The sequence below is a fragment of the Ranitomeya variabilis genome, unplaced genomic scaffold (assembly GCF_051348905.1).
Source record: "Ranitomeya variabilis isolate aRanVar5 unplaced genomic scaffold, aRanVar5.hap1 Scaffold_263, whole genome shotgun sequence".
Taxonomy (NCBI): domain Eukaryota; kingdom Metazoa; phylum Chordata; class Amphibia; order Anura; family Dendrobatidae; genus Ranitomeya; species Ranitomeya variabilis.
In genome coordinates this window covers 47,363-58,140 of record NW_027508016.1, presented here as the reverse complement: position 1 = coordinate 58,140, position 10,778 = coordinate 47,363, and the positions used below count along the sequence as shown (strand labels likewise).

Below are 10,778 nucleotides of genomic sequence, written 5' to 3'. Positions count from 1 at the left end.
GGTGGAGTTACTCTTTGCCACATGGGTTTTTTTTTGCCTTCCCCTGGATCAACATGTTAGGGCATGTTAGGTTAGGCTATGGGTTGAACTAGATGGACTTACAGTCTTCTTTCAACCTTAATAACTATGTAACTATGTAACTATGTAACTTCACCTCTATGTAGCAGAGCCGATCGTGTAGTGCATGCTTTTAGCCTCCTATGGAGGCTATTGAAGCATGCCAAAATAAAAAAAAAAAAGTGTTTAAAAATATAAAAAATATATAAAAGTTTAAATCACCCCCCTTTCGCCCCAATCAAAATAAAACAATTAAAAAAAAATCAAACCTACACATATTTGGTATCACCGCGTTCAGAATCGCCCGATCTATCAATAAAAACAAAGGATTAACCTGACCACTAAATGGCGTAGCGAGAAAAAAAATCAAAACGCCAAAATTACGGTTTTTTGGTCGCCGCGACATTGCATTAAAGTGCAATAACGGGCGATCAAAGAACGTATCTACACCAAAATGGTATCATTAAAAATGACAGCTTGGCATGCAAAAAAGAAGTGCTCACCTGACCCCAGATCACGAAAATTGGAGACGCTACGGGTATCGGAAAATCGCACACTTTTTTTTTTTTTTTGCAAACTTTGGAATTTTTATCCACCACTTAGATAAAACATAAACTAGACATGTTAGGTGTCTATGAACTCGTAATGACCTGGAGAATCATAATGGCAGGTTAGTTTTAGCATTTAGTGAACCTAGCAAAAAAGCCAAACGAAAAACAAGTCTGAGATTGCACTTTTTTTTGCAATTTCATCACACTTGGAATTTTTTTCCCATTTTCTGTTACATGGCATGGTAAAACCAATGGTATCGTTCAAAAGTACATCTCGTCCCGCAAAAAATAAGCCCTCATATGGCCATATTGACTGAAAAATAAAAAAGTTATGGTTCTGGGAAGTAGGGGAGCGAAAAACAAAAACGAAAAAACGGAAAAAGCTCTGGGGGTGAAGGGGTTAAAATACTTTTTCCCTAATGTGTGTGTGTTTTATTAATCCTTTAATACTATTGTATTAATAACGGATAGGCGTCTTATTGACGCCTCTCCGTTATTAACCCGGCTTAATGTCACCTTACAATAGCAAGGTGACATTAACCCCTTATTACCCCATATCCCACCGCTACACCGGAGTGGGAAGATAGGGGCTAAGTGCCGGAATTGGCGCATCTTACAGATGCGCCATTTCTGGGGCGGCTGCGGACTGGTATTTGTAGCTGGGGGGAGGGCCAATATCCATGGCCCCTCTCTAGGCTATGAATATCAGCCCGCAGCTGTCTGCGTAGCCTTTCTGGCTATGAAATATAGGGGGACCCCACGTCATTTTTTTGGGGGGTCCCCCTATTTTAATAGCCAGTAAAGGCTACGCAGACAGCTGCGGGCTGATATTCATAGCAGGCTACAAATATTGGCCCTCGGCTGTCGGCTTTCCCCCTCTGGCGCAGAAAATTTCGCGGGAGCCCACGCCATATTTTTTTTTCTTTGTTTTTTTTTAACTGAAACATATTGTTCATTAACCCCTTTCTGCCAGCTGACGGAATAGTACATCAGCTGGCATTATCCCCACGCTTTGAGGTGGGCTTCGGCGGTGAGCAACATGTCAGTTGTTTTCATTACAACAAAAAAAATTATGTTTTTTTGGTCGCCGCGACATTGCATCAAAATGCAATAATGGGCAATCAAAAGAACGTATCTGCACAAAAGTGGTATCATTAAAAACGTCAGCTCGGCGAGCAAAAAATTAGCCCTCACCCGACCCAATATCTCAGAAAATATAGACGCTACGGGTATCGGAAAACGGCGCAATTATTTTATTTCTTTTTAGCAAAGTTTTGAATTTTTTTTTACCACTTAGATAAAAAATAATCTACACGTGTTTGGTGTCTATGAACTCGTAATGACCTGGAAAATCATAATGGCAGGTCAATTTTATGCTGTGTGCACACGTTGCAGATTTGGGTGCAGAATTTTCTGCACAAAATCTGCATCTCCTTGCTGAAAACGCAGCTGCGTTTTTTATGCATTTTTTTCACGTTTTTTTCATATTTTTTGCGTGGTTTTCATGCGGGTTTTTTGTGTGGTTTTGATGCAGTTCTTGGTGCGGTTTTTGCGTGGTTTTGATTCAGTTTTTGCTGCAGTATTTGGTGCGGTTTTTTGCGTGGTTTTGATTCAGGTTTTTGATGCTTTTTTATGCAGTTTTTGGTGAAGTTTTGATGCAGTTTTTGATTCAGTTTTGATGCAGTTTTTGGTGCGGTTATGATGCAGTTTTTGGTGCGGTTTTGATGCAGTTTTTGGTGCGGTTTTGATGCTGTTTTTGGTGCGGTTTTGATTCAGTTTTTGGTGCAGTTTTGATGCAGTATTTGGTGTGGTTTTGATGCAGTATTTGGTGCTGTTTTGATGCAGTTTTTGGTGCGGTTATGATGCAGTATTTGGTGTGGTTTTGATGCTGTTGTTGGTGCGGTTTTGATGCTGTTTTTGGTGCCGTTTTGCTGCAGTTTTTGATACAGTTCTTGGTGAGGGTTTGATGCATTTTTGATGCAATATTTGGAGCAGTTTTGATGCAGTTTTTGGTGCGGTTTTTGCGCGGTTTTGATTCAGTTTTTGCTGCAGTATTTGGTGCTTTTTTGCGTGGTTTTGATTCAGGTTTTTGATGCTTTTTTATGCAGTTTTTGGCGAACTTTTGATGCAGTATTTGGTGCGGTTTTGATGCAGTATTTGGTGTGGTTTTGATGCAGTTTTTGGTGCGGTTTTGAAGCAGTTTTTTGTGCGTTTAGGCCATGTGCCCACGCTGCGGATTCCGCTGCGGAATTTTCTGCAGCGGATTTGATAAATCCGCAGTGCAAAACCGCTGTGGTTATTACTGCGGATTTATCGCGGTTTCTATAGCGGTTTCCGCTGCGGATTTACACCTGCAGTTTTCTATTGGAGCAGGTTTAAACCCGCAGCGCAATCCGCACAAAGAAATGACATGCTGCGGAATATAAACAGATGCGTTTCCGCTCGTTTTTTCCGCAGCATGTACACTGCGGAATTAATTTCCCATAGGTTTATATTGTACTGTAAACTCATGGGAAACCGCTGCGGACCCGCAGCTGCGGAAACGCTGCGGTTCCGCAGCAAAATCCGCAGCGTGTGCACATACCCTTATGATGCCGTTTTTGGTGCGGTTTTGATGCAGTTTTTGGTGCGGTTTTGATGCGGTTTTGATGCAGATTTTGGTGCGGTTTTGATGCTGTTGTTGGTGGGGTTTTGATACAGTTTTTGGTGCAGTTTTGATGCTGTTGTTGGTGCGGTTTTGATGCAGTTTTTGCTGCAGTTTTGATGCAGTTTTTTGTGGAGTTTTTTCGCGCTTTTGATGCATTTTTTAATTTTTTTTGGTGCGGTTTTTGCGTGTTTTTTGTGCGTTTTTGTATGCATTTTTGAAAGCTAAATAAAGATGTATTATTGAACAAAAAAAAGATTTGTGATGTCATTATTGTCCAACCTCCTCTTTTACATTTGTCCAACCCACACTCAATTACACACAGATAGATAGACATATAGATGATAGATGAAATGGATAGACAGAGCTACATATAGATAGATCTATAGATGCATACATCTATCTATTCCTATATCTATCTATAGATATATCTGGATAGATATATCTATTGATAGATGTATGGATAGTGTAGGGTGCGTGTCCACTGTCCAGATTACATCCAAATTAGCTGCAAATTGGATGCTGCGTACTTGTAGTCCCATCAGATGATGCCTGCACACACCCCAAAAGACCCCCCGCACAGCCCCGCACACACCCGAACAGTCCCGCACACACCCGAACAGTCCCGCAGACCCCGTCCGCACACACATACACGCACACCATCACCGCCCACACACTTCCCTCCTCCCGAACTGCAGCGTTTCTCGGACCCACATCCGCATCTAAACTGCAGCTCTTTTTTACATCTGCGGTTTTGCTGCAGATGTGCCCGACTCAATGAAAGTCTATGGGTACAGAAACGCTGCAGTTTGGCAAAAAAAGAAGTGATATGCTGCTGAAAAAAAAAAGCTGCGTTTCGGTGTGTCTTTTTCCGCAGCATGTGCACAACAAGTCTGCTGCTCCCATAGACTTACATTAGTTGAGCACTACACTGCGGATTTGATGCAACTCTGGGCAGCAAAAAACCCTGCGGATCTGCAATCAAATCCGCAACGTGTGCACAGCCTTAGCATTTAGTGAACCTAGCAAAAAAGCCAAGCAAAAAACAAGTGTGGGATTGCACTTTTTTTGCAATTTCATCGCACTTTGACTTTTTTTTCACATTTTCTGTTACACGACATGGTAAAACCAATGGTGTCGTTCAAAAGTAGAACTTGTCCCGCAAAAGATAAGCCCTCACATGGCCATATTGATGGAAACATTATGGCTCTGGAAAGAAGGGGAGAGATAAACGAAAAAAGCTCCAGGGGTGAAGGGGGTTTAGAAACATGGATATGGACATATCTATGGAAATAGACATAGATATATAGATATATCTGTATGTATCTATCTATCCATCCTATATCTCTGTATCTATCTATCTATCTATCTATAATAATAATTTTTATTTATATAGCGCCAACATATTCCGCAGCGCTTTACAACTTATAGAGGGGACTTGTACAGACAATAGACATTACAGCATAACAGAAATCACAGTTCAAAACAGATACCAGGAGGAATGAGGGCCCTGCTCGCAAGCTTACAAACTATGAGGAAAAGGGGAGACACGAGAGGTGGATGGTAACAATTGCTTTAGTTGTTCGGACCAGCCATAGTGTAAGGCTCGGGTGTTCATGTAAAGCTGCATGAACCAGTTAACTGCCTAAGTATGTAGCAGTACAGACACAGAGGGCTATTAACTGCATAAAGTGTATGAGAACATGATGAGAGGAACCTGATAATGTTTATTTTTATTTATTTATTTATTTTTTTATTTTTTTTAGGCCACACAGGGATAGTTAGGTTAATGCGTTGAGGCGGTAGGCCAGTCTGAACAAATGCGTTTTTAGGGCACGCTTAAAACTGTGGGGATTGGGGATTAATCGTATTAACCTGGGTAGTGCATTCCAAAGAATTGGCGCAGCACGTGTAAAGTCTTGGAGACGGGAATGGGAGGTTCTGATTATTGAGGATGCTAACCTGAGGTCATTAGCGGAGCGGAGGGCACGGGTAGGGTGGTAGACTGAGACCAGAGAGGAGATGTAGGGTGGTGCTGAGCCATGGAGTGCTTTGTGGATGAGGGTAGTAGTTTTGTACTGGATTCTGGAGTGGATGGGTAGCCAGTGTAATGACTGGCACAAGGTAGAGGCATCGGTGTAATGGTTGGTGAGGCATATGATCCTGGCAGCAGCATTCAGGACAGATTGGAGCGGGGAGAGTTTGGTAAGAGGGAGGCCGATTAGTAGAGATTTACAATAGTCCAGACGAGAATGAATAAGTCAGACAGTAAGAGTTTTTGCAGAGTCGAAAGTAAAAAAAGGGCGAATTCTAGAAATGTTTTTGAGATGCAGATAGGAAGAGCGAGCCAGTGATCGGATGTGGGGGATGAATGAAAGCTCGGAATCAAGGATGACCCCAAGGCAGCGGGCATGTTGCTTTGGAGTAATGGTGGAACCGCACACGGAGATGGCAATGTCAGGCAAAGGTAGGTTAGTAGAGGGAGAGAACACGAGGAGTTCAGTTTTTGACAGGTTCAGTTTCAGATAGAGGGAGGACATGATGTTAGAGAGAGACATCTGTGTGTAATGGAGTGTGCGTTGGACAAATGTAAAAGAGGAGGTTGGACAGAAATGACATCACAAATCTTTTTGAAGCTAGAGGAGGTTCCTGCTTAGTGGCAGTGCAATGCATCATGGAACTTGTAGTATTAGAGCACAATAACTCAGGAGAAAGGAAGTTGTCGATTAACCCCATGAGAGCTAGATCCAGCACTGAAGATGTGCTGCTACAGCATGATAAAAGGTAATATTGCTAAAATAAAGACAGTGGATGTTTTCAGTAGCACATAATTGCAAGATTTATGAAAAAAAAAAAATTATTGTAGTGGACAACTTATTTAAGTCTGAAGTTCCAGCCTGGACTCACCGGACTCAAGTTAGTCTGCAGTTAGCTATTAGTTATTAGCTATTCGATTTTCATGTATGGCAGTTAGCTATTAGTTATTAGTTAGCTATTCGATTTTCATATATGGCAGTTAGCTATTTGTTATTAGTTAGCTATTCGATTTTCATGTATGGTTAATTATACATAGAGTGGATATTGTTTGGGTAAAATTTTGATCAGGACTTTGAGATGTTTATTTTGACTACTTGTGGTCCTGGGTTATTCACGTAAATCGCTTATGCCGCACATAATCAAACGCACTCAATCGTACGTAAATTCAATTTGAAAACAGGTACCCTTGACCACTAGTATTAAAAATGAACATATCAATGTCCTGAATAATATTTACCAAAAAAATTATCAATTCTGTGTAGTTCAGAAGTTATTCACGTAAATCGCTTATGTCGCGCATAATCAAACACACTCAATCATACGTAAGTTCAATTTGAAAACAGGTACTCTAGACCACTAGTACTCAAAATGACCAGCTCAATGTCCTGAACAATATTTGCCAAAAAAATTATCAACTCTATGTGTAGTTCAGAAGTTATTCACGTAAATCGCTTATTTTTGTATGTTAACAGAACCTTGGAAGAGTTTCACCAGTAACTTGCTAGAACTATCATCAAAATGTACTTCATGGCCAGAATGTTGTCAACTACATCCAGTAAGACATTAATTATTCACAGAATCAGCTTACCTTGAACCACAAGTAGTCAAATGAAACAAGTTCAAGTTCTGCACATAATCTGAAATAAAATATCACAACTCTGTATAGTTCAGAAGCGAAAAGGAAAAATCACTTATTTCCATGTGTGAAAATAAACATGGTAAAATGTCGTTAATAATGTATTAGGTGTGTTTTCAAAATGTTTTATACCTTGTCAGTAAACAATGCAATCAGTTTGGGAGTTAGGCCGGAGTCACACACATATAAAAATGCAGTCCGTTTTTGATGGCCGAGATAAGCAGAAAATTTCCTGAACAGTGATCCGTATTCAATGCGAGGATGCAATTTTTTCTCCTACAATTATCCGTGTGCCATCCGTGTGGCATCCGTATGGCGAAATTTTCTCGACGGCTTGCAAAATGGACATAGAATGGTTCCATGGCCTCAAATATTCCTTATAACATTTATACAGTCTATATATACACTGTGTTCCAAATTATTATGCAAATAATATTTCCTCATATTTTCTCTAAATTACCTATCTGAATTGCAGTCATTGTTATTTTCCAGTCATCTACTATTCTAGTATAATTGCAATGTTTTGGAAAAAACTGCCTATGAAAACAGTATCTTTTTAAAAAAAAATAAACACTCAAAATGCATGTTCCAAATTATTATGCACAGCAGAGTTTTCAACCTCTTTTTTTTATTTTGAACAAAAAAAGGTCAATTGTGAAGTTATAAGCATTATCAGCTTATTACAAAATGAAATCAAACAGTTTTCAAGTGAAAACTTTATTCTAGGTGATGTTACATTTGCACATAGGACTCCTTGTTCGAAAAAAGCTTCTGAACTCTCTCGTCCATTGAATTTGTCAGTTTTTGGATGGTTTCTGCTTCATTTGTTTTGCATGTGGACAGAATACCCTCCCAGAGCTGTTGCTTAGATGTGAACTGCCTCCCGCCATCATAGACACTCCTTTTGATGATGCTCCAGAGGTTCTCAATGGGGTTGAGGTCAGGGGAAGATGGTGGCCACACCATAAGTTTGTCCTCTTTTATGCCCATAGCAGCCAGAGATGCAGATGTGTTTTTTGCAGCATGAGATGGTGCATTATCATGCATGAAAATGATCTTGCTGCGGTTCTTCCTCTTGAACCATGGCAGGAAGTGTTGTTTTAGAAACTCCACATAGATTATGGAGTTCATCTTTACCCCTTCAGGGATCATAAAGGGGCCGACAATCTCTCTCCCCATGATTCGAGCCCAAAACATTACTCCACCTCCTTGTTGGCGCCTTAGCCGTGTTTTCATGGGGTGTCCATCAACCAGCCATCCTCCACTCCATCCATCTGGACCATCGAGCGTTGCGCGGCACTCATCGGTGAACAAAACAGTTTGGAAGTCAGTCTTCGTTTGTTTTAAGTTTCTTTTTATTAGTTTTACACAAATAACAGATAGGTAAATGGTAACATGTGGATTTGAGATACATCAGTATGACATATAACCCAATCTCGGGAAGGCTAGTTCAATAATAACATGTAACATTAGTGATGAACATGTAGATAAACATGTGGATAAACATAAGATTACAGTAAGATGCAATCATTAAGAAAGTTCAGATTTGAAGTCTTGTGACTTCCCGAAGGCTAGATCAGAAACCAAAAACAACTCCACATTAATGCGACATTTAACCAATACACACATACTGTAAATAGAAAGAAAGAAGAGGAGAAAGGGGGTAGGTGATAGATTCACTAGAAGGGGAGGGTTCGGCTTATCGTAAAATAGGTGCAAGGGATTTAGAGGGGGGACATCGACACGTTCATTTCTGGATTAGGAAGAGATCCAAACCTCTAAAGAGATTTCTAATTGTTAATGAGAGCCAAATACTCATCACTAGATCTGAAAGATTTCCAGGGGACCTATGTTGTGTGGAATTTCTCTTGTGAGAAAAAAGTGAAAGCAGAAATTTCTTCTATATAGTATAACTGGTCCACTTTGTTGACCCAATCTGAAATGCTCGGGCAGTTTTTAGTCAACCAGTGGACTGGGATAAGAAGCTTAGCTGCTGATAGAAGGAAAGCCAACAGGGATTTATTTTTATATTTCGAGTTGTCCCCCTTCCAGTTTAAAAAAATGAGTGTCAGGGAGGGTGGATGTAGTAATTTGCATATTTTAGTTATATATTTTAATACTTCTTTCCAAAAAGTTTGTAGTATTTCACAAGACCACCACATATGCAGAAAAGTACCAACGTCTTTAGTACATCTCCAACAGGTTGGTGAAGAATTGGGATACCAAAGATGAGATAGAGTTGGGGTAGTGTACCATCTAGTGACTATTTTATACGAATTTTCCTGTACTCTTATACAACTAGATGGGCCATGCGAATTTTTGTAAATTTGATCTACCTCCCAGTCCTGAAATTCAGTATCAAGGTCTTTTTCCCAGTTATGTATGTAAGCTCTGTGATATATGTGATGCAGTAACCCCTGTAACAGGTAGGGGGCGCTGCATGGTCTCCCCGGAATCTGCACGGAGTTGTATTGAGGCCGTGAGAATTGACCTGCAGTGATGTCAGGATCACGTGACCAGTCCATGTGATCCATTACTGTGGGTGTGGTTACAGGTACATAACGTGACCAGAGTGTGGGTCACATGTTCCTGTGTGGTTCCAGTGTTTGGACCTGAAGGGTCCAAGTGCAAAATCCCTGAGGGAGTTCCTGAGGGCTCGGTGTGTTCCTGTGTTGGAAGCCTGGGAGGAGGCTTCCTGGAAAGCACCTGCTGGCGTGGGAGGTCCTAGTAGGAGGACCGGATCCCGGAGCCGTGCACAGTGGAACTGGGGAAGCTGGAGTCCTTCGGTGAGGTCTGGACTGACTAGTGTGTGCCGGCCAGGCAAGTTGGTGATCCCTGTAAGGCAGCTTACCCGGAGGTGTGGACTGGCGAGGAGTCAGCAGGTGGAGCCGGAGCTCCCGTCAGGTATCGTACAGGCCGTAGTGCTTGTGAAGTCTATGAACTATGTGGTCTCCCTTGGGAACTGGTTAAGGGAGGACCAGCGTGTTAGTGTCCGTGAGGCAAAGCCGTACACTGAAGTGTTAGAAGCTGCAAGTAAATATTACCAGTTGGTGCCTGTTGTGTTTCATGTTATGAACTGTGCGTAACCCGGTTTATGAGGCTTAATAAACCGCATGGACTGCTTTGTTTTATAAACCCGTGCCCGTGTGCTTGAATATCGCGGCCAAGTGAGTGTCCCCCAACACTCTCAGTGAGAGAAACCTTACAATTGGTGGAGAATTTTGGCAACAATCCCGCTAGCACACGTGGAGTTAATTGCTGTGGCAGAGCCACGAAGGTGACAAGCATCTAGCGGTAACTCGGCGGGGTTACGAAAGTGACAAGCGTCTGCTGTGACTCGGCGGGGTCACAAAGGTGACAAGCGGCAGCGGTGGAGCCGTGCAGAGCCGTGTGGAGAGTAGCCGTGGTTGCAGCGAGAGGTTCCACAGCAGGCGGAGCTGTAGTGGCTTGTGGTTGGCAGCACCTGGAGGTGCCGGTTGTGTGTGACTGCAGCGGGAGCTGTGGCGGTACCAGCAGGAGCTGGTGAAAGTGACAGAGAAAAAAAAAAAAAAAATTTCTTTTTGTGCAGACTCTTAAAAGGCCAGTACAAGCCCAGAGACATTGGGGTGTACTGTGTGAACTGGGGCCTGAGTGCCGTGGGGGAGTCCACGGGGTGTATCCCAGGGAGGGGAGTATCCCTAATAGTGAGCGGTGGCCCAAACGGGGATGGTTGCCCAAAAGGGGGCGGAGACCCAAAAAGGGGCGGTAACCCGAATAGGGGTAATGGCCCAAAAAGGGGTGGAATCCCGAAGGGGGGCTGAATCTCGAACCGGGGTGGTATCAAAAAGCGGAGCACTTGCCCAGAAAGGGGGCA

General features: G+C 42.2%; 1 pseudogene; it reads left to right on the top strand.

Annotated features, from left to right (window-relative positions):
- Window positions 1-6,769: 6,769 nt before the first annotated feature.
- Window positions 6,770-10,778, top strand: part of LOC143789469 (FAST kinase domain-containing protein 1, mitochondrial-like) — a 44,115-nt pseudogene continuing 40,106 nt past the window's right edge.